We start from the raw sequence: 24,270 nt of genomic DNA on the forward strand, positions 1-24,270 counted from the left end.
ATGGCTTGTCAGAAACCATTGCTCCAAAATAGGGTTTACTGTTTCTGGAAACCGTAAGACTTCCATATTCTGAGAGCAAACATAACAATATTAAAATCTTCTTATGTAGCTATAGATCCTTTGAAGTTTGATCATGTCCCACTTCAGTGAGAAAGGAAAAAAAAAAAAGCTTTTTATGCACAACTTTGTCCCTTTGTTACTTCCTAGTTACAGACATTGCAAATCTTGAACTGCAAACTTTCTAAGTGGTGGTACCAAAAACCTGCTGAACTACCACAAATACAGGAGCAACACTTCAGTCAGGATTCATTCTTTGAATCAAAAATGTTGCTGTCTTTGCATCAACAATGAACATTGTTATAGACATGTCAACCAACATTGGAAATTAAGAACACTGTAGTATGCATTCTACCTGCATCTGATGACTTGCCTGGCCTTGAGCATAATGCATTAATGTGTACTTGCAGAAACCTCTGGCAGAATTATTCTGTGACAAAATTGCTCCTTCTGCAGTAAATTGCCGAGGAGCAACAGTTGCTCTAAATATTATTCAACATATCTCATTTGATAGCAAAAAAAAAAAAGCAAACCAACCAGCCCCAGGAGATACTTGTGCTTCAGTTTTATCTTCTTGTCACCTTAAATAAACAAAGCAAGCATCTTTTAATTTCACCAAGAATTACATCTTGAAGAGTGAGCAGCAGTAGGAAATTTCAGTTTGGAAGCTGAAAATTGTCTAGCTGAAATTGTTCCAATGTCTATACACATTTGGAAGAGCTTTGCTGTAAAGTATTAGGCATGCTTTTTCCTTTTGCCATTACAATCTCTTAGATCTGGACACTGTAATTTTCATTAATTACACTGGTAGCTATTATAGCTAAGGGGCAGTGTTTTGACCCTGTACACGCAAATGGCTGGGTTATCAAACGTCCTGTGTTATAGTGCAGAGGAAACTGTTAAGTGGAATGATGAAACAATTTTATCATCTCTTTCCTCTGCTGCTGTTCAGGCTTCCTCTGCATATTTCACTCTCTACCAGCCAGGAGTGCCAAGCATTGTGACTAAAGGAAACTGCACACAAGGATTTATGTGACTGGACACTGTAAAAAAGGTAATGGAAAAACTGCACTTGCAGAACAATATCTGGACAATTAATGACACCCCTCTCTTATTGACAATCCTGATTTCTCCTCTTTGCACTTGATTTTAAGTTCGTTCTATATCTCTGGTGAGAACCTAACTCATCCCAGATGATGACTGTCATGTTCCCACGTACCCTTCTGGTGCAAGGAGGGGGGCATTTAGAAGAAGCACAAAACGCCAGCTATAAATCAGACCTGAATTCTCTTTCCTTTTTCTGAAGAGCAGCACCAGTAATCATGAAGGAAGTTACTCACCACTTGGGGTAACAATGGCAGGATCAGACTCATGACCCTGCCTTTAATTCACAGACAATTTGTGAAAATAGACTTGAGTACTAGGACAGTATTATTAAAAACATCCATGAGGGTTTGAACAGCACACCATAAATATTAGCTAGCGTTGCTGCCACAAACATTGAACAAGGATGATAAAACAGTTTTAAACAACTCGTTAAATGAGGCTTGTTTGGTCTTGGCTCTGAATATGTGGCGGAGTCTGTGGAGAAAGGACTGGGCAGCTATGTGAACTGAAACCTACGTAACATACGAAGACTCACAGAGGAGGCAGTAAATCTGCAAAGGTCACTTTAATTCTAGCACTTCCAGCTTTGAGTAGCTGACTTTGCAACAACCCTTTAGCTGTTTAAGTGTGTGTGTAGCATATAAATCAAAACTGAAACACTGCATGAAAACACTTACTAGTTCTACAGAGTTTGAAATCTCAGGCTGTAGCCACATTTTCCTACTCAGAATCATTTCAAGATCTGTTGCACAAGCTGTGCCTTCTCCCATCTCCTTGGGAGAGCTAACTGTGGGAAGTCAGTCACTGTACCTTCTAAACCTTTCTGCATAGATCCAATGTCAGCAAGGACCTTGGCAAATGTCCTCTGAAAAATTTTGCTGAAGTGGCTGAAGACACTCCTGTGCTCTTCTGAATGCCCTGCCCTTCTTCTGTTACTTGCCGTTTTCCAATGAATAGTGAGCATTGAGCACTTCACCTTCCGGGGTGATCTTCTTGAAAATTTGGCCTACGCCTTGGGACAGTTAAGACACAGGCACATGTTGCTCCTTTGTCTTCCAGAGGATCAATAACCCAAGAGGGTAGGAAAGACGGACAGGAGACCAGTAACATCTGTAAGTGCCCCTGTGAAATTTCTCAGAGTCTGTCTGCTGAAAAGCCCCTCAGCACAGATCAAGGCTGCAGTCTCCTCTAGTGGAAGCCAGTACTGAGTGTCACAGAAACTCATGGTGCTACACCAGGTTGACATAAGTTAAACAGCTATACCTATTTATAGTTCGTGGCCTGATAATTATTTAGCCATCAGAAGGCAAAGCTCCTACATTCTACATTGACCAGATACCTGTCAGGCCAGGCCCTAGTTTCCTCTCTCCAGAGCTGCAGGTCCATCCCATTGCCACCTGCCCCAAATCACCCCAAACAGAGCTGCTACAACCTTCCCAAAGTGATTTGCAGTCACCCAGGTAGTGAGAAGAACACAACATTAAGGAATTCTGCTCTTGTCTAATTAAGATGATGAAATCAACTGTTCCACAAACACTTAGGGATCTTCTTAATAACTCTATTTTTATCAGCTTGAGTGCCACACACAGTACTGCAAGGTAATCATAGGGGCTGATATCTAAATTTAGGGAAGTTTTACCTTACTGTGTTTTCTCTCCTGAGCATTTGCTCTCTGGTAACTCACTCCCTCTGCCATTACTGTGCTGGCTTCCATTTGCTGCAAAGTAATTTTCTTTAAATTACTTTAAAAGTACTGATGATTCTGCTTCCAAAATCACACTCTTAATAACCAGCTTCTAGGCACAATTTTAGGATACAGGAAACTAAAAGAAAAGTGAAACAAACTTGAATTGCTTTTAAGTAAAAAAAATTTGGCCAAGGCTTTCAAGAACTACTTTCTTGTGGGAAGATGCATCTTGTCTATTTGTTTGCCTCCATTTCCTAGTTCAGAAATGGCTTTTAGACTCCCAAAGATATTTAGAATAAAACAGTTCATCCACAGAATTAAATAACTTCTGTTGCCGAAACCTGTTACATGTTGCCTCCATTTTGCTGTAGAGTATTATTAGCAATATTTTAGCAGTTCTTACAAAGCCTTATTGTGCTTCATATTTTCTAGTGGTCAGGAAAAGACTGTTCATATCCTAATGGTGTGACCCAGATGGCTGGTATTTCGTCCCTCCCACCTCACTTCTGTGAGCTCTATTGTAGTAACAGGCACAGTCAGAGGTCAAGTTACTCTCAGAGACACATCATATTCCCACAAGGTCCTGTTCCATTTAGAGAAGAGCTGAAACTCAGTGGCAAAATCCACAAATGTTATGAAAGCAGCTGGACCCCTCCATCTGTGGTACACAGATTCAGCACAGAAGCTCAGGAATCTCTTATGGCTGTTGGATGAAGCCTACCACTCCCTGCAGAAGTCTATACCATGAGGTTGTGCAAACACCACTCGTTTTCCCACATGACGGAGACTCCTGCAAGCACCGGGCATTGCTGCTTGAAAGTCCGTGTGTCTTGGTAAGTGAATGTAACACCCTTACACTGCACTAAACTGAGGACTGGCAAAACCCTTTGCCTTTGTAGAAGCTTTAATCATTTCAAAAGCATTTGGGGAAAGACCCTGAGGCACAGATCAATGCAGGAGGGAAGGTCCACTTAGGATTGCAATCATTTGACCAGTGCCAGTGCATGGGATTTGGTTTCAGGGTTAAATTCTTTGCCTAAATAAGGTATTTGAAATAAGAGAGGAAAAGCATTTCATACCTGCCAAGTAGAAAGTTATCCCTCTGGCAACAGACTTTTTAAATAGTTGTCAGGATGATATCACAATTGTCAGGATGGTATCACACTGCCTGATGGTCTCGGAAAAGTGCTAGTATGAGGTGGATATTTTTCAGCTATGGGTTTTGGTATTCTATCTGTGTTGGAAAAAACTTCTTTTCTTTTTTCTTTTCTCGATTTTATTTTACTGTTTGTGATTCTCGTTACGAAGAAAAAGGACAGGAAAAATCAGACATCAGGACAGAAAAGACATTTCCAATGTACACAAAACTCAGACACTGAGGTCACTGATGTCTCAAATGCTACTAGTCCCTGGGGGTGGCAAGAGAAAGCAATGTTTAGGAAGCCAGATGCAGCCATTTGTCTCCAAGGAGCAGATGGTGATGAGATGCTCTTATTAATGAAATGGGATTGCTCAGTGCTGTCGATTTACTGCAGTTAGTGTAGCCAATTCTGATTCATGCTACCATTATGGATACCAAGCCTAGGAGGCAGCAGGCTTTGTTGATTATATTGTTAATACTTGAGGCACCTGTGGTTCACAAGCAGTTGTAAGAAGCAGTAGAGTGCTTATGTAGACTGTTTTATGGTTGAATTGCCAGGTGACTTGACTGACAGATCCTAGAGCTCACAGTTTCCTGGACCAGTGATTCTTAGCCATCTGGGAGTTGATGAGTAGGAAATGACATTAGCTATGTTATTCAGGTTGGGAAAAAATATAAATCAGTGTGGTTTGTAGGATTAATAACACACTGCTAGCATGGAAGTCAGCATACAAATTAAATAGTGTCAAATCACTCTGAGAATGGTTGTGCTAAACCTCCATCAAACAGCTGGGGCTGAGCTCAGGAGCTGATGAGGACATGGGCTCACCAGGATGTCTGTGTGCACAACAAGCCTTTTATTTGTTAACACTGATGGCTTGAGGTCGGGGCACCTGAACTCCTGTGACAAATGACAGTTGGATGACACTGAGGACTCTCCATAGAGCAAGAGGTGCCTCCGAACAGCAACCCAGGTCCTTTGTCCCCATGAGTCTTTAATATATTACACATAAATTATCTGACATATACTGCATGTCAGCTTTGGTACTTGTGTGTTTCCTATTGCATTTTCTATAAAACTTCACTGTTGAGGGTTTTACACTTTCTAATACAAAAACATGCCTAGTTAAGCAATTCTGATGTTGAGCTATAAAGTCAATCTTCCTCAGAAAACAGTCCATTCCATGTACTGTATCCAACAGTTTTTCATGAGGCATTTGTGAAGCAGGAAGCCCTCTGATAAGGCCACACTTAGCAACTGTTCTAAGGTACCACCTTAGTAACTTAGTACCAGGTTTAGGTAGCCATTTCATGAAGGTTCACTCCTTCAGGGCCAAGTGGGACTACTGCTCAATTTCTGGCTGAGCCATTCGGGCATTTATCCATAAGGTCACTTAGCACAGTTTCCTGTAGGAGAGGTATTTGGAGCAAGGCCTTTGTCTCGGATTTGATGAATGTATTAAATCGGTGACAAGGGACGCAGCAGTTTCAAGCAATGTGATGCTCCAAGAACCTGACGACTGGTTTCAGAACAGCCTGCCAATGATTTGTAAGAGCCTGCTATCTACTATCTATTGCAGTGATTTTTTTCCAAAGGAAGTGGATTGCAATTGCAAATTCACAATGCAGTTTCACATTGACTACAAAGGAGTTGCCTGAATAAACAGACTGATTGGCCACCATCCTTTGCTGGATTCAGACTGCTGACTAGCTCCATGCCCTGTTGTCATACCCCTAGCTATCCCTTAGCCTCGGCTTGCTTTTCACAGAATCAAAGAACAGAATGGAGGAAGATATCATGGGGCAGCTTGTGCCATGAAGCAAAGATGGACTCTGAGCTGCATCCAAAGCAGCATGGCCAGCAGGTCAAAGGAAGTCATTCTCCACCTGTACTCCACTCTCATGAGGCCCCACATGGAGTGCAGCATCCAGCTCTGCAACCCCCAATATAGGAATGATATGAATCTGCTGGAGCCAGTCCAGAGGAGGGCCAAAATATTGATCACGGGGCTGGAGCTCCTCTCCTGTGAAGTCAGGCCGAGAAAGTTGCGGCTGTTCAGCCTGGAAAAGAGAAGGCTCCAGGGAGACCTCATTGAGGTCTTTCAGCACCTGAAAGGGGCTTACAAAACAACTGGGGAGGGACTTTTTACATAGCATGTAGTGAGGCATAAGAGGGAACCTTACCTTTACCTTAAGCTGAAAGAGGGTAGATTTGGATTAGATATCAGGAAGAAGTTCTTCACTGTGAGGGTGGTGAGGCACTGGAGCAGGTTGCCCAGAGAAGCTGTGGATGCCCCATCCCTGGAAGTGTTCAAGGCCAGACTGGATGGGGGTCTGAGGAACCTGGTCCAGTGGAAGGAGTCCCTGCCCATGGCTGGGGGTTGGAACTAAAAGATCTTTAAGGTCCCTTCCAACACAAACCAAAATGATGGAAGGACGGATTTCTAGCATACACAGAGAACCAGGGCCCTTACACTGAAACACTGCTGGGGGCTGCTGTGATTTGTGCTGGAAGCCACACATAGGACTGAAGCAGACAAGAATACAGACATTGCATGGGAGCAGCGGCAGGCAAAAGCAAGCTTACAGAAATGGCCTGATCTTTTGTGTCTGATAATGGTTACAAAGAGCCTCTGAAATGGTGTGGCAATATTACCTGGTTTGCTTCTACCAAAATGTATCCCTGGATTACATACCTTTCTTAGATCCCTGGCAAATCCTTTTAAATTTTGCCCCATGAACAGGCTGCGGGACAGCACAACATGATACAGAACTGGAACCAAACATGTATAAAACACTATGGTTAGTATTCATAGGTAAATGATTAGTAGAAGCCAGCAAGGCACACAGAAAATCTTTCACATTGAGGCAATTTCACTTCAGAAAGTATAACATCACTCTTTCAACAACATTTTCTTTTCATTACAGACAGTCCTATGAGCACTGTGGTGTTTGAAATACCCTAAGCATTATGAGGCCTGGGCTTCTGAGAACTACTCTGTCATTTTTCTCCCAGGTGTCCAGTCTTCTTTCCATTTTGTGGACACTTTTCTTTTTGTGCAACTGCTGCCAAGAGATGATCGGACATCTTCATGAGATTTTCAACTATTTTATGTAAAAACACTTCTGTTTTAAGGTTTAAGAGTTTTAGATTCAGGAACTATTTTCCTTTTCTCTGGAAGTTAGTAATTTTCTTAATACAGTATCCTTATTCAACAGCCAGTTCTGAAATGGTGTCTGCATCTACTGAAATCAAGGAAATGCCACTGGGAGCAAGATCAGGCCAAATTGTAGAAAATTAAAAGCTAAGACCTGTCCCCTCTTGGGACACTGGAAATATGTAGGTTCCCTAAACCATCAATTCAGTGGACAAGAAAGGTCAACAGGAAGAAATTAGAGGAAATACAGTATCCTGTACTCTTTTCACACAGAACACAGATTTGCTCCATTTAGTGGGATAAAGCAGTCTGTACTGTACTGTATTTTTTCAGTCACATCACAAATATTTGACGGCCCAAGGCAAAACCAGTACAAGATCTTACCTGGATCTTTTACTCCTTTTCTCTAAGTCCTGACCTGCTAATGCTGTTTGTATTTCCTGTTATCAAGTATCATGCAATCTCTTTCTGCAATTTAGTACCAAAAATGATGTTCCACATTTTTTCATTCCTTAATGTGTGTAACAGACATTTATAAAAACTGTAAGTATCCATCTTTTACCCAATCAGCTCTTAGCTAATGCCTTTTTATTTAAAAATCTATTTCATCAACAACTGGCTTATTCTGAGAAAGAAAGCAACAGTACAGAATGCCAGTTATCTCCATTTTTGAGGAGTCAAATTTGCTGCCACGGATATTTGTCTATAAGGTGTACTACTAAATTTAACCCTTGAGTGACCAAGAACTATACTTCACACAATGTCTCTAAAGTGTAGGACCTTTATGAATCATTAGTGGGCTCTACTAAAGTATACAGAATAAAAACTGACCCAAATCTGCTCTTCAAATACATCAGACTACACAGAAATTGAAAAAATTGCATCTACTAACCATATAAAGACCCTATATAAAGACTGTTGCATAGTGATTATTTCCTAGCACTCAAACCATGGTTTATCCCATTAATTTTCTTGGGAAATAGACCCTTCTTGGGAAATAGCTCCCTTTATCCCATCATATAAACCTGTCTTTACAAAAGCAGCACATAGGAGAACATGGGATGGAGACGGCTACAGCTGATAAGACAAGAGTTGAGTCCTGTCTTGTGTCTCCAGTATGGACAGAGTGGTGCGGGTTTGGTGAGAAGAGCTGCAGCAAGCAACACATTCTTCAGTGAGCAATGTATAAGGAAGAGTATTTTTCCTGGCTCTTCTTAAAAGTTTTTTTAAATGACCTTTCCAATTCTGTGTGATTGAACAGATAATCAAATGCTAACTTCAATGTAAATTTGACAATGGAGCTCGAGTTGTTACCTGGCAGAGTGAAGATGAGTGCTCTAAGTGTGGCTTAAAGCTGCTGTCTTTTATGGGCGGGGTGAGGATATAGCCATTCACAGGGTGAGGACACTGCTACAGAATTAATTACAAGCTAGATCAAGAGCAGCACACTTATTGCAGGGATTACCATTTTATGTAAATTTGTACAAAGCTCAAAATGGCAGGCTCACACAGCTCATCTCTACACTCTACTGTGGCATAAAGCAGCCTTGTCCTCATTGTACTGAAGTAGTTCTTTCCTCTTCTAGGTGAAGCAATGTACATATGCAAGCAACAAGAATAATTGTGTGATTTGTTTCTGACTGTAAATGTCTGTGTAACTACATATGCATATTAGGTATTGCCCTTGAAGACCTGGAGAGCAGCCAATGTGCCGTGCTTCCTTGATGTAAACAGAGTTGTGCATAAACAGCATTTGTTTTTAGAGGGTCTGTGCTACTCCAGCTTCCAAATGTTCGGACCAAAATTTTTCTTCTGCAGCTTCCTATCTGAGCTTTTCCGCAGTTTCCTGAGTACCCTCTAAACAACCCTTACCTTTGCAGCTCCAAAGTGATCTTTCCTCTAAGGTCTTAGAGGAATTCCACCTGCGTACATCCATGACCATGCCAGTAACAGATGTTGCATCTCTGCATTTCCAAGGTGCCATTGAAGCCCTCACCGTTTTGTCACACTGAACCACATTTAATCAGAGCTGCAAGATTTCCTCCTGTCATGGGGTAGGTGTTTGTATGTGTGTGAATGTGTGTGCATGCATGTCTGTGTGTGTGTGTCTAGAATATCTGCTCTGCCACCTGCACATGTAGGTTTATCTAAAGCCAGTCACCTGAGTCACCAAGTTTAGGCCCAAAGTGGTCCACGCAGAAGTCTTCATTTTAATCAAGCTTTAAGAAAACAAGAAAAACAAATCTGTGATGTTTGTATTAGATACATGTGTAAAGAGAAACAAAGGATCCTCTCCTCCTAATAGGCAGGCTCAAGTTGAATATTTAAAACAGCTACAGAAATAATATTTGTACATGTGTAAGGAGTATTTATTTTGTGGATGTCAGCAGATGTGAAAATATTCGGTGTAATTCTGAAATGAGTAATTTGGAAAACATTTTATATGGTAGGATCCTTGGTATTTATTAAATGAATGGTGTGGATGCTAAAGAGCAGGAACAGTGGAATTTTCCAGCTGCTGAAGCATTTTGTGAAGTCTTCCTTTCTCATCCTTTAGCTGAGACACAGTGAAAGACGGTTTTGTAAACTAACTCTCTATCTTGCACCTGCATGGTCTTGTTTTGGTTCACTGAAGAAAATATTTTGCAATAGGCGTCGTAGCATTCAGCCAATCACTCTGGGAGGTGTATGGTCAAGCACCCAATAATGTCATTTCTCTATTGTGAACCAAGTTATATAAATGAGGTGATAATTAATTAAATAATTCCATTTTATCCTAGACTTGGATTCTGTGTCGTGATTCTCGCCATCCCTGGGGACAACAGCGACAGAATGGTATTTTTTAAAAATTGTAAAGAATTTACGTAATTGATTAGTAATCTAATACTTGTTGCAGAAAATAAAGCATGCTGAAAGAATAAACATGTTCAAAGAAATGGGTTTTGGCATCTCAGTCAGTATTTTTTCTGTATGGACTAGACTTTGTAAAGGGTCAAATTGGACAGTCTGGAGCTTAAATTCCTGTAACTCATCTCACACATTAGCTCTTTTGCTAATGCCTATTCAACTAAAGAATGAGTCTATTCTAAAATTAACTGTGGCCCCAGGGTTTCGTTTTAACAGAATGTTTCCATGTGTGAGTATCGTGGCTTCTTTGAAAGGAAGTGGGAGTTTCTATACAAAAACAGTGGATCCACTGTACAGCTGAGGTAGAGGAGAAGATGGCAGGTGTCACAGCTGGGGTTAGTCCACACTTGAAAAACTCACCCAGAAAAATTAGTTACACAGGGAGTGGGTCTGATTTTCAACACCACTCCTCCACTGGCCTATTTAAACTGGTACACCTGCATCTACATTAGGACTTCTATCATTCCAACAATGCATTGCATCAATACCGCTCGTTTTTGGTTGCATACTTAAATAAACTGTCAGCATATATTGACCTAGGTATAGATATTTTCATGTGGTTTCCTAGTGGAAAAGGATTGTGTAGTCATACTTCACACATCAGTCCTTACTATAATTCCTGACCTTGTTAGCAGATTTTAGTCAATCCCCAAAAAGCAGCAGAGATCTCAGACACAATTACTTTCCCACAGTTTTCATAAAGACGGATAAGCCAAGCACAGGAAAGACTTCCTGTTATTGCCAGCACAGAGGGAAAGCTTGCAGTTCAGCCTTTATTACATTCAGTCTACACAGAAGAGGACCATTATGAATGTTTTTAAATGCAGGAAATTGCCTTTTATAACCCACGCCTTATTAGATATTGGAGATTCTAGCCATAAGACATGCAGCAAGAGCAAACTTGACTTCCGGAGCTCAGCTGCTCATGGAAGTGTATCATAGTGTATCCCTATGTTAGTATCCACCCTCTCAGTTTGGCAGCATCAGCAGCAGGGGTGTTGCCTCTTCTCTCTAGGCTGGCATAGGCAGCACTGCAGAACTTTCCAGGACAAACAAGCTTTTGCCTGCAATAAAATTTCTGAAGTCGAATTCACAAGTCGTTTAAAAGTGCATGTGGTGAGCAGGGTTGAGGTCCAGCTGTGAAAACCAGCAAGCAGTTAATTTTGCTTCAGCCATGAGAGACACCTCACCGACTGGAACTAGAGGGGGTGGTTTGGGGTTTGTTTCTGTGGTTTTGTTTTGTTATTGCTGTTATCATGTTTTTGTTATGTTTATTTCTTACAGGGAAACTCACTGAAAATCACCCATTTCACACAGTGATGGATAGCTGGGAGGCATCCATCAAGTAAGTTCCTGACTCAACTCTTGAACCTTGCCCAATGCAAGTAAAGTATTTGCATACCCACCAGCAACAAGGAAAAAAACTGCACTGAGGTTGCAAACCAAGCACTCAGAACAAGAAATGACAAACCTGAGCCATTCTCCATTCAGTGCTCTGCAGGGCAGAGCTTACAGAAAGAGAATCTGATTCCTTTTTATCCTTCTTGTTCCACTACCTAAAAAATACTCAGTGAGGACATCACAAGACCTGCTCTTAACACAGAAGTATTTTTTTCTACATGCTCTTCACTCTCAGTCATTACCATGGTATCTACAGCTTCATAAGATCTACCTTTTAATCCCCAACTTAAATAAGAGGGTTTTATTATTCATGTTTTCCTGGTTAGTCTTTTGACAAATAGATGTACTGTATCAAAACTAGAATTCACCTCTCCAATGGAAAGTTTTCTCAGGTGTAAAGCATCCATAAAACCTATTACATTCAGCTGCAGCTTAACACTAATGAAAGCAAGAAGACAGACTTTTATTATGGCCTCACAGAAAATCAGAACATACAAATAACCAGCTGCAGAGAGTTTGGTTTCAAGAAAAGCTAAATAAAAGATGTTCAGAAACTACCACACACAGCATCAGGGTGCCTGACTTTTGGACCCTTGGCTGTCAAGATAACATCTAGGTGCTGAGTAAGATACCTCGGAATAACATCCCAAGAATCTGTACTTGTAGTACACAAAGGTGCTTCAAGTAGGTGGTCAGGGATGCTTTGGACACAGCTGCGCTACAAACCCAGCCACTCTCCATAATTAAGTACTTCATTCATGGATTTTACTTCTTATACCTCTGCCTGGAATTATCCCTTTTTCAAAATGCAGCCACAGGGTCAGACTTTTAAAATATGGCTGGGGAAATTCCCTTTACCAATCTCTCTCCACACAGCACTTCAGCAGCTAAACCACTGGCCTGAGAATGGCAGTGAGCTGGATGCAACTCCTTCATGACCAAATGGGAAGAAGGTGACTCAATCTTGAGCACCTGAACAGTACACTCAACACACCCCATCATCAGGAACCTGTCAGGGCACTGATGGCACAGCTACATCTTGATAGCCCTGACCAGCCTCACCTGGGACCCACACACATGGCCCGTGGGCCAGGGCTCCGTTTAAGCCCAGGTCTGGGCCCTTAGTCCCTCTCAGAGCTTTCCAGTAGATGCATGCATGTTTGGTTTGGTCTCCTGCCTTGCTTCCCAACCCTCTTGTAGCTCTGTTTCCAGTTGTGGCCTTATCTTCTGCTGCTCTTTGTATGAGCTTTACACTTGTTTCATTGCTTCATCTTGTCTAGGACAGTCAGTGGAGCTGCAATGTGCTGCCACTGCCCTGTTCAGGTACTGTGGGAAAGTGCTCTGGCTAGCAAGTACACTGCCTGTGGTGTGGCTACCCTCAGCTCCAGGCTTTTCCTCCCTTGAGTACCAGCCTTGCTATTGCTGCTCCCTAAGAGCAATAGCACTAATGATAATAGCAACAGTAATGATAAAAGTAATGAAAAGGAGAGAGAGGAATAAAACCCCAGAAAAACAAGTGATGCACAGTACAGTTCCTCAGCAGACGCTGACTGATGCCTAGCCAGTAGTTGCTGACTGGAATTAAACCACGAGAAGTGTTTACTTTGAGCTCATCTTACATTGAGGGTAAAGGGATTCTACGTGGCTGGTACGGACCGGGTCTGTAACAGGGCTTTGCTCTATCCAGCTCATTGCCTGCCAGCCCCCAGCCACGGGAGCCCTCCAGCCCTGGTGTAACCACGCACCCAGGAGCTGACAGTGCTGTCCCAGTGATGTGTCATCTCAGCCACCATCACCTTCCAATGCTTTGGGTGTTTATAATAGACTCAGTTCCTGCTGTTCTCTATTCATGGAAGCTGCCTTTCACTCCGCAATCAGAGCCTGGCAGCAAATGTTTGCGTTGTCACATAGAGTGAATACTGTACAGGGTACTCGGTGCTTGGATGGCTGCCACGGCATGTATCTATTTCCACAGCATTCAGGCCGTGGAGTTGTTTTTTGTTGCCCAGTTTCTACTTGAAGGGTCAGCTAGTCACAGGTGCGCATCACGCCGCGACAGCCCCCTCTCCACCTTCACCCCGCGTTTGGCCCGGTAAGGGATGACGAGCATTCAGAGGCGATCAGCGCCAGCGTCCCTCAGGGGACGGGCGCTACGCCGCGCCCCTTCCCCCGGGCCGCCGCTTCCCCGGCTCCCACTCGCTCCTCGCAGCCCGCCGCCCTTCCTCAAACGTGGCGCGGCAGCGGGAGTTCTCCTTCTCGGCTCTGGCGGCGCCCCGGAGGGCGAGCGACGGAGGTACGGGGAGGGGTCGCCGGTTCCCGCCGCCCCAGGAGGAAGTGACATACTGACGGCGGGGAGGGAAGGAGAGGGGGACCCTGTTCCCGGAGTGGAGCCGCCCGGCGGGTGGAGCCTGGCGGCCCCGCCCGAGCCGCCCGCCCGCTCCCGCCGCGTGCAAAGTAGTGGCAGCCGGTGCGGCTCGGCCGCCGCCCGCTCCCGGCGCCCCAGCGCGGCACGCGTGCCCAGGCCCGCCGGCGCCAGGTACGTGCTCTTCCCCTGGCGCCCTCCGCGCTCCGCAGGTGCGGGGCCGCCCTCCCTCCTCCGCCCGGTGTGCTGCCCCGGGCGGAAAAACCAGCCCCGAGCCAGCCCCTCCGCGGCGCTGCCGCCCCCCGGCGCGCCGTGGCGGTGAGGCGAGGGACCGGCAGCCGCCGGCGGGCGTGCGGGAGAGGCGGGCTGCGAGTGCAAGTTTCCTGATTTATTCGTCCTCCGCCTGGGTCTCCCCCGCCGCCCGGACCCGCGCCGTTTCGCCCGCGGCCGCCGAGAATTTTCCTGCCGCCTTCGGGCCCCCTTTGTGTGGCGAGCGCTGTCCGCGCCGGGGTTTCCGTGGAAACGGCGGAGCTACGGCGGCCCAGCCCCGCCGAGCGCCCCTCTGCCGCGCCGGGCGGGCGTGCCGCCCCTTCCACTTTCCCTTCGGTGCCGCCCGCTCGGCGCGGCAGGGCTGGCGGCGGCCGGGGATGGGGCGGGCGGTGCGGTTGCCCTGGGAACGGGCGGGTGCCATCGCCTGTTCGCTGCCGCCGGTCCGCAGCGAGCGGGCGCGGCGCGCCCCGGCGGGGTCCGGAGCGGGCGTGGGTCGGTCGTGGCGGCTGCTCCGCCCGCCGTACCCGGGAGTCCGTGAGCTGAGGCGGGGGAGAGGGGCAGTCTGCCTCCGTGGTGATGTGCTCACGTGTTGTAGGAGCGCTGCCTTTCACCTGTCGGCGTCTCTTCATAAAGATATTTAAGCCGAATTAAATAATGACTGTAAACTGACTTAAGGTGTGTCGCCTGATACCGTGTGGTGAAGATTATTTAAGTAACAAGTAATGCTTTTTAGCATTTATTTCAACAAGTGAGCACTCACTCGAATGGCTGAAAAGACAACCCACGAAAGAGTCTGTTTCAACAATGTCACACCAAGACTTCTGGTCTTTATCTTTGTTACACATTTCTAAAAGTTGTGTTTCGAGTCCCTTTGCAGACATCTAAGAATGATGTACCTTGTGCAGGTGCTTGTGTGGGAGAGAGCAACCTTTGCTACATGAAAACTGAAAATGCTTTACAAGAAGGTAGAAGGATGCCAGAAACTCTCAAACAAAAAAAACCCAAACATTTATTTTAAAACAGTGATGCCTCGACCCAGGAAGTTGTACCAGGCGATTGTAGCCTCAGCTTGTACTGATAATGACCACACTAGAGTGAATAGCAAAAGAATTAAAAACTGGTGGAGTAGAGAAACTGTTGTGAAACAACTTAAGCTGAATTTTTCAGCCTTTTTTTCCTTGAACTTCTCATGTGAAGGATGTGAAGATTGGTGTGAATGTACAGAGGTCTGTTTAAGCCAGGACTACTTTTGTGTAAAGACTGACTGCATGGATCACTAGAATAGTTGACGTGCTTAAATGTTTGCTGTCATTTTCTGACTTTCTCTACCTGCTTGTATTTGATACAATGCTGTGGTTTTCCAAATACTATGGATTAAAACACATATTTATTCACTTTAGAAATTTGTGTAAATACATGTAGCTTTGCTCTTCCCTATTAATGTTTTGCATTAACAATGCCCGAATAAGCTGTATCAAAAATGAAACTTTACCTGTGTTTTATGGATGACAGAGCCAGGTTTATGTGGAAGAATATCTTAGGAAGCCTGCAGAGAAGAGAGAAGGCATTGCAAGCTGCTTATGAATAAAGGTTGCTCTTAAGTAAAGTTTAGTTGTGTTGTTGGCAAGCACTTTAACAGATTTTACTAAGTGCCTCACAAGAAGGTGAAAGTAACATATTTTAGGAGTGGAAAAATTGCACAGAGAGGTTAGCACTTGCTCAGAGTCACAGAACAGAGAATGCTGTGCCCAGAGCACAGTAATTAACTGTGTTTCTTGAAACTCAGTAGGTGTCATTTTGGTGGGGAGGTTGTTTTTACGGTAAGTCTTGCTCTGTCCAGCTCAAGTGCAGGGCACTGAAGCAGTGTCCATCTGTCTCGAGTGAGGTGTGCTCTCTTGGAGTGATGGTTGTGCATCACTCACAGTTTAATGGGCTTACTGTACTATAACAGAGAAGAGTTTTATAGGAGAAGGATTCTCTCACAGGTGATGGATGAGAATCCTAGGGCTGTACTCTGCCCTGCTGAAAGGGGTGGATTATTTTTTGTGTTGTGCACCCTTGATTTTGTTGCTGGAAGGTGAAGACTGGGGACAACTCCCCTTCAAATCTCTTCGTGCAGGAAGACACTGTCACAGCTGTGCTGAGGCTAACAAGGTACTGTTCTTGTGTTGCAAATGAGCACTTGTGGCCCTTAGAACTTGTATTAGTAATTTGATCTTAAATTTTAAAAATTCAAATTTCCACTGTGTGATGTGGCACGCCACTTCCCTGACTAGTGGCATCACTACTACTGCTGTCAGTGTGTCCTGATAAGGGAGCAGATGAGCAGGAGGGTAACAGTGCATAGTAGTGCACTGTGCATGTACTTTACTCAGGAAGAGCTTTTGCAACTGTGGGCCTTGTTTATTAGAGAAAACATTATACCAGTCAAGGCAAATGTCTCATCAGGTGTGTTTGATTCAGCTGTACTGAATGCAGTGGGCTTTTTGTAAGGAAACTAGAAATGTGACAGGACAGTACCCTGTGTGCTTTGTTGCCTTTCAGGACTGGTATGTGGCAGCTGAGAATATGTTTTTTCCCTGAAGTGCTTTATCTGTGGGGTTGCCTTGCCCAGTGATTCATTTTCAGGCATTTGGGAAAGTTTGCTCACCAGTCTGTTATTTGGTGGTCCTAGGCTCATTCACATCTGACTGTGGTGAGTACCTTGATCACCTCTGACTAATGCCTGTGTGTGCTCAGAAACTGCTGACTCACTTCGTTTTCCTGCTTTTCCCCTGTCTTCCTCCAGTGCCTTGATGCAGAGATGAGGTAGGGTCCAAGGTAAAGTCAGAGAAGGAAGAAATGGAAATGAATGAGAATAACTGTGTGTTGTGGCAAGGATGAAGATGCTGCAAAGACCCCCCCTTTGATAATGTGATGGATTTGCTGAAAAGGCACATAAGCTATGTGTTAGGAGCCAAGCAGAGCAGGCTAACAGCTGTAGTGAGCCCACAGTCAGGAGATGCTGGGTTATGGTCCTGCTGGTGGTCTGTTCTTCAACTTGAGCTGAAAGCCTTTTTACTTCTTACGCCACTGTTTTGACCTTCCGCTCTTCTGTCTGTCGTGTTATATTCTGCCACAAAGAGCTTTACACTGAAATAATTTTCTGCTTCTTGCAAAAGGGCTGACCTGGCATGAGGTTTCTATTGTAGCATAAATAACAGGAACAGGGAAAGGCAATTAACCAGTTCTAGGCTGGAAAGAAGTCAGAGCTAGAGGTCACTTAGAGAGGGTTTACTTGCCAGAAGGTTCGGAGTTGCAGGCAAAGACAAGCACACTGGTTTCAGTTGCATGTGGGACTGTTGATTAACATCTGAAAAACTTCTGATGTGCACTAGATTTCCTTTTAACTGGACCAGCAAAGTTAAATTTCAGTCGCATTTCCCCAGCAGGATCCAGGTGGATTTGAAGGTTTGCCCATGCCGATTCAGTTGGCAGATAATGCAGGTTTTTTCACCTATCTGAAAAAGGGTAAGACTTGACTTAAAACCTGCTGTTAAAGACAGGGAAAGAAACGTATTTGGGAGGAGTCTTTTTGTAGAAATGGCTTGTGATTTCAAGTGACAGCTACTTTGTGAAAGTTAAACTGTGTCCTGCTTCTTTCCCTGTCTCCACACAATCCATGTCTTCACACATCGTAGTTTGCCTCTTCTTACCATGTTTTTGAGCACTTTGGAAAAGACTATTACTGCAGATGCTGCTTTGCACTTCTGGAAGGTCTAGAAGCGTTCTGCCTGCAAGCAGACTACACTTGCACTTAAATCATTTTTGAGGTTCCCCCCTTCAAGTTACAGGTGGCTGGTCAGGGGTTAATTCTGTGATTCTGTGTTACTGGATGTTTTTTACATGTCTGTGCCTCTGAATGTGTGCATAAATATTGCATTTCACCCAAGAAGGAGGCAGAGAAGAGCTTCAGTTTGAATTTAAGCCTTGTAAAAGTGTATCAAAAATATTTAAAGTAAGCAGGAGAAATGCTGAAAGCCAGGCTTTTAAAAGCCTGCAGTTGTTCAGAGATGTGGAAAATCCAGGTAGCTGTTGATGTATCTGATGCTCAGTTTGGCGCAAAATTTATAAAAATATTCCTGGGGATTCTTAGCAGCATGTTTAGGAACTGTTAACACCTGCACACTTGCCATCCAGTAAAGTAAATGCAGTCAGGTCAAACACTGTCTCTGAATGATTTTGCGGGATGTTTAAGGTGGTTTTGACTAGCCCTGGCTTTAGGTGCTGAGAATACAAGATCATTGATTAGTTACATCACATTTGGCTGTTTTGGAGTCATAACGTTTGCTAAACAACAAGGACAATTGAAACTTGTTGAGGGATTTCTTTTGGCTTCAGCAGGGTTTGAATCAGGTCCAAAATGAAACCTCCCTTTATTACTGGGCTTGATAAATCTAGTGCCTGTGATAAAGGCTTTTATTCTCTGAAGTTCTCAAATTAAATCAGGCTCTTAGAGGACTAATGGTCAGGGAGAATGAGGAGGCTGAAAGTATTCTTAGTTCATGTTGTGGCAAAATACATCTGAACATTCCTATCATGAGGCAAAGGTGAGTGAAAACTGATGTAGAATGGAACTGCTGATACATGGGTAAAGCTGTCACTGTGTTTATCTGGGTTTTTACCTGGCATCTGGATGTCTGGTTGTTTCCTGTGTAGGTACATCTGAGCCTTTCACTGAAGCTGGCATCTTATTTTTTGGAACCATGCCAACCACACCTCAGCTATGAGATTTATTTTTTGTTTAAGGTGTTGGGTGTTAGCTCTTTAGGGCAGGAGTTGGTTTTCTTTGAATAATAAATCTGGAAGCTTCCCTGCCACATTCATTCTTCAGTTAAACTATTTTCTACAGAAAGAACCGTTAAACAATATTTAATGACTAAGTATTAATATCCTGTGTATCTCTGTCTTGTGTGGCTACATCTTTTGTTTGCATTGTCATATTGTCATTTCCAGTTTTGGGATGCGATTTTCATAAAGGCGAAATTCAGCTACTTCGTACTCTTCAGTGTCATATGATAGAATACAGACAAATTAAATCAATACTTAGAGGTTAAAAAAAGGCCTTATGAGTCTTTTTCTGTTTAATGTTTCCTTAGTATTCAAAGAGCATAGTGATGTTGCTTCATATTAATTAAAAATATGCAAATGGCCTAGCTGAAGGAGACTGTCTCCTGTCACAGAAGATACAAAAACCTAACAGCTCCCTTGGAGCTGTAATCAGGTGAATGGCACTTTTTGTTTCCAGCACAGTTAACAATGTCTTGTGATTTGTACTGGAAGCTTTTGGATTTCCTCATGGAGGAGGTCAGTGCTGTTGGCTGATGTCGTGTGACTTGGAAGCACAAAGAGTGTGTGGTGTGTGCCATATACCTGCTGCATCTGTGGCAGCGTGGGCAGCAGGGCTCAGACCTGCCGAGTAGAACAGGGTTGTCTCCAGCAGGGGCCATACAGCTGCTCAGAAAGTGGCACCATGTTAGAAGTATTTATACTGGGGTTTTGGGGACAGTAGAAAATTTGTTACCAGCCCACAGCTCAGTGGTGAAAGTCGCACTTGTAAACCAGCAGTGCTGTCACCATGGTGTATTTCTCAGCTCAGTGATTCATGCCCTGTCTCTGCCGTTTTCCACAATTATTTTTTTTTTAAGGTTCTTGCTGCCACAAATTCTGTGTTATTCTGTAGTTGCACTTTCTGGGGTTTTTTTTAATAAACAAAACAACAAAGCCACACAAGTTAGGAATTAAACTCCTAGGAAAAAGCTTAAAGACACTGCCCACAATTACTAAAATGTCAGTCTCAATTCCAAAAAATATAAAGAGGTTGTTACATGGGAGTGAGGAAAGAAAGTTACCCTTTTTCCAGTGCTGATGATTTTTATCTTTCGATTGGTATCTTTGTAGCATCTATCAGTGCCTTTAATTCCTTCTTGGGTAAGAATGATAGGAGAGATGTATATTTGTGTGCACATGCAGGTAATACTGCCCACTTGGTGCTAAAGTTGTAGTTTATAGTACAGAACCATCCAGGCTGCTGACTACTTGACTTGCATTTCTTGGGGAATGGAGAAAGGAAGGGAAAACAGAGTGCATTAGATCAGCACATACATCCTGGGTTGTACAGGAGCATTTATACCTATTGCATCATCTGTTTCCTCTGAAGGTCCTTGTGGGATGTGTCTGTTCCCTCTCTGCTCTCCTATGTGTGGCCTTTAAAAAGATGTTGCAAAGAAAACTTGAGCATGGGCAAGAAGGCAAATAAAGGAGTATGAAAAGTACCAGTTTGTGTTGAAAGCTGGAGCCTGGGGAAGTGGCAGGTTTTGGTTCTGGTGTTGGCTGTTCTGTGGATTTGCTATGTAACTTTAACAAGCCCTCTACCAGGGGAGGTAAGAGGGGAGCAGCAAGAGGGATCTTTCCAGGCTTATTTCACTAGTGTCTTCTGAACGGCTGTAGCTTTTTGTATTAGAGGGGATGGATAAGTACAGGAAAAAATCAAAAAAATCCACACTGCTTTCTAATCCTATATACATGAAGGATTTGATCTTGCATATAGAAATGGACTTGGTCATGTTACTAAGTCTGCTGAGAGGATATGAAACTTCTCTGCCTGGATACAACTGCTTATGTGTTGGAGATGTGTTTGTCTGTTGCAGAACTGGAGTTAGGAGGTGATACTTTTGTCGTGTAACTTTGCAACTCGTGGGTAAGAATAGGAGGATTAAATATTTGAAGCTTTGAAGTAAATGTGATCCATGTTTCTGTGTTGCCTCACACATAAACGTGATTTGGATGCAGGGGAAGTATTTTGTCTGTTGAGACTGTATAAGCAGTTCCTGTACCTTGTGCTGACCCTTTGTGTTGCTACAAATGTAATTTATAGTTCTTAAAACAAGATGAGGGCAATCAGTGCTTGACAAGTATAAGCCACGAGTCTTCACAGGAGAGGCCTTCTTTCCGAAGCCTATCTCTTATCAAGAGAATGTTTGGACTCCCAGCACAATTTAAAACAGCAACCCTGTTTTTGTACCAGCTCCTGAATAATCCTGTCAGCCGCCTTCCATACCCCCATTTCTTTGGGCTCTTCTAAAAGAAATGTTTTTATAATAACCACTGAAGAACTCAGTAGCTACTCTCGCATTGGATCTGTTCCTGAAATACCCAGTGCAGAGGTGATCAGTGTGCCCTTGATGGTGGCTAAGTATTACAATGCAGGTGGCAATATCCTGCTGTACTGCTCCTGCTGCCTCTGTAGTTTTTAATGGGTAATTCCCTGTGTAAGGAGTGATGGTGTGGATCTCACCCTTGAAAGATTTCTCATAAGCTGTGCATTGAGGATCAATGGCTTAACTAGACTGACTCTGATCTCTTTACTTCAAATGTACAGTTGCCCCAAATGGTCCATGACTGTTCTGTACAGAATTTCATGTGTCTTAAATGCAAAAGCATCTCTACTTACGGACATATGTAGGTATGTTTATATTTGTGAAGGCTTGGTTTGTTGCAAACATTCAGAATCAGTAATTTAACAAACCACCTGTACTTTTGCAGAATTCCAAGTCACTGAAGTGACTTTGTGCAAGCATGTTTGTAGGGGGGTTGTTTTTTGTAGAGTGCCAGATGGCGGTAACGTGTGGGTCTGGTTACCTTTGATTAAGCACTTAATGTTGCCCATGAAAACAAATATTAAATTGTCTTTGACCACGTGATATAGCTGTGTGTCCTACACCCTTTGTGGTTATTCACCTCAGTTATTTTTGAGGAACTGTCCAGGTTGCTTTTGTTAGTGTGACAGCATAGCCCACATCCTGCTTACATTCAGTATACTTCCTTGTAACTTTTTTCCTGTTTTATCCTACTGTCTTTCTTAGTCCCTAAATTTTACTTGCGTGTGGTGCTGCTGTTGTCAGTGCAAGTGACTCTTTAGGTTAATGGACCCAGTTAAAGTAATAAAGTAAAAAAGGAAACAGAGGGACTCAGTGGTCCCCAGGACTGAACTCTGGGACTGAACTCTGATAAAGTCATCGATGCCTTGAGTATCTTAATGCAGCTCTTTATTTTATTTGTTCCCAAGCAAATTGCGTATGATTGTTCTTTATATATATTTATATGTATGTATGTGAATGTATTAAAGTACAAAAATCTGTGTGGGAAACAGTTGAACAGCAACACTTGGCATTTTGGAAAGAAGCAACTTGCCTTCCAGTGCTATTTTTGTGAACTTCATGTTCTGCACCCGAGATAACTGATGTACTTCACCCTGATGTATTTTTTGAGGATCTCTTTAGAAGCTTGGAACAGAAGTGCTTAACTTCAAGGGGTTTATTCTTCCCAAATAAATACCTCCTCTCAGCATCAAGCCCTGCAGTCTCTAAATGTTACATCTCTAAGGAGTTTTGTACTGATACATGTTTAAGTTCTTCTCCCTCCTCCCTGAATATTTCATGTCTCTGGAAAAAGGAGCGAGCCTGAACTGTTTCTCAGCAGAACTTGGGCAGTTGCTCTCCATCTTTCCAACTCCTTCCCAGATTATGCATGCCTCTCTCGAACTGCTGTCATCCTCCTCACCTTGCTGTATAAACACTTTGCTGTGTTGGGACAAGCATTGAGGCTAACAGGAGCTCTGCTATGCATTTTGCCATTAAAGTATGTGTACACAGAGGACTTGTGTCCTGGCAGGCATGCAGAGTTTGTGTAGCTGTTTTCCCTATATTAGATCACAGCAGGAAGAAAATTTAAAAGGGAGAAGAGGAGAGCATTATGGTGTGATAACCATTTGAAAACTCACAGGTTACTTCCATTTCTTCAGTTTATGCTCTGTTAGGCAAATTACATCTGTGCTCAATAAAAGATAAATAGTAAGTCAGTTTTATGGCAAGTATATAAATTTGGAATTCTAAATCTTGCTGCTATTCATTCTTCAGCTTTTGGAACAGCCAAACTGACTGATCTCTGCTTTCTAACAATGTGCAGCTCAGGAATGCAGGACTCCTCATGAAAATCTGAAAGCATTCCTGAGTTCCCTTAACTTTGGGGAAAGGTCTTAAGATACACTCAAGTTATTCTCCGATTTGGGACTTTTTGTAGAAACTGTGGTGGGTTGACCTTGGCTGACTTCCAAGTTTACATCAAACTGTTCCCTCCCTCAGCAGGACAAGGGAAGAAAATAGGACAAAAAAGCTTGTGGGTTGATAAAAGGACAGGGAGGTCATTCACCAGTTACCATCGTGGTCAAAGCAGACTCTACTTGCGAAAGTTAATATAACTTATTGTCAGCTGATAACAAAGAAGGGCAGTGAAAAACAAACCAAAACTAAAACTACCTTTCCCACCAAGTCTTCTCTTTTTCCCAGGCTCAGCTTGACTGTAGACTGTACTGCTCTGCTGCACCCCAAGTGGTGCAGGTGGATGGGGAAGAGGAGTTGCAGTCAGTCCTTAACAGTTCCTTTTTGCTGTTCCTTCTTCCATGCGTTGTTCCCCTGCTACTGCTGGGGTCCTTCGCACAGGGTATGGTTCTTCAGGAACAGGCAGGACCCCCAGGGGCTGTGGTCCCTGCCAGAAAACCTGCTCCTAAGTGGGCTCCTGTCCGTAAGCTGTGAATTCCTTCAGGGCACCTGCTGCCTTGGAAGGTTCTCCTGGGGTGCTGTGGGTAAGTCTGTTCTGCCATGGTCTTTCATGGGCTGCAGCAGGAGAACCTGCTTCACATGGTCTTCACCTGCAGGAGAGTGCCTGGAGCACATACTTCCCCACCTTATTCACTGACCTCAGAGTCTGAAGGGCTGTTCCTGTCATGTATTTCACACTCCTCGCTCACAGCTGCTGTGCAGCATTTTTTAATCCTTTCTTTAATGTTGTCACAGAGGTGCCACTAGTGTCAGTGATTGGTTCAGCTTAGCTGACTGGTGAGTCCCTTCTGGAGCTGTCTGGAGCTGGCTTTACAATGTGGGGGACAGTTCCTGGTGTCTTCTCACAGAAGCCATCTCTGCAGTCCCTCACTACCAAAACCTTGCCATGTAAACCCAACACTGGGGCTAATGCTCTAGTAGTTGCCTTTGGGGGAAGTGGGAGGTGACTCAAACCCTAACGAAGCATGAGACAAATAGATGGATAATTCCTCCTCCAGATTTGGGGGTTTTTTGGTGTGGCT

The 24,270-nt window shown here is 43.7% G+C and overlaps 1 protein-coding gene across 3 annotated transcripts in view; it reads left to right on the forward strand.

Moving 5' to 3' along the window:
• Positions 1–6,375: 6,375 nt before the first annotated feature.
• AGPAT4 (1-acylglycerol-3-phosphate O-acyltransferase 4) overlaps positions 6,376–24,270 on the forward strand; it is an 84,111-nt gene continuing 66,216 nt past the window's right edge. The window contains exons 1-3 of one of the 3 annotated variants that reach the window (XM_048299671.1): positions 6,376–9,204; positions 9,931–9,985; positions 11,342–11,402. The gene's annotated coding sequence lies outside the window, so the exon portion shown is untranslated. Of the gene's footprint in view, positions 9,986–11,341; positions 11,403–13,908; positions 13,995–24,270 lie in introns of those variants that run through there. The other 2 variants (XM_048299672.1, XM_048299670.1) reach the window with 2 other exon arrangements.

Source organism: Corvus hawaiiensis, chromosome 3, assembly GCF_020740725.1.
Source record: "Corvus hawaiiensis isolate bCorHaw1 chromosome 3, bCorHaw1.pri.cur, whole genome shotgun sequence".
Taxonomy (NCBI): Eukaryota; Metazoa; Chordata; class Aves; order Passeriformes; family Corvidae; genus Corvus; species Corvus hawaiiensis.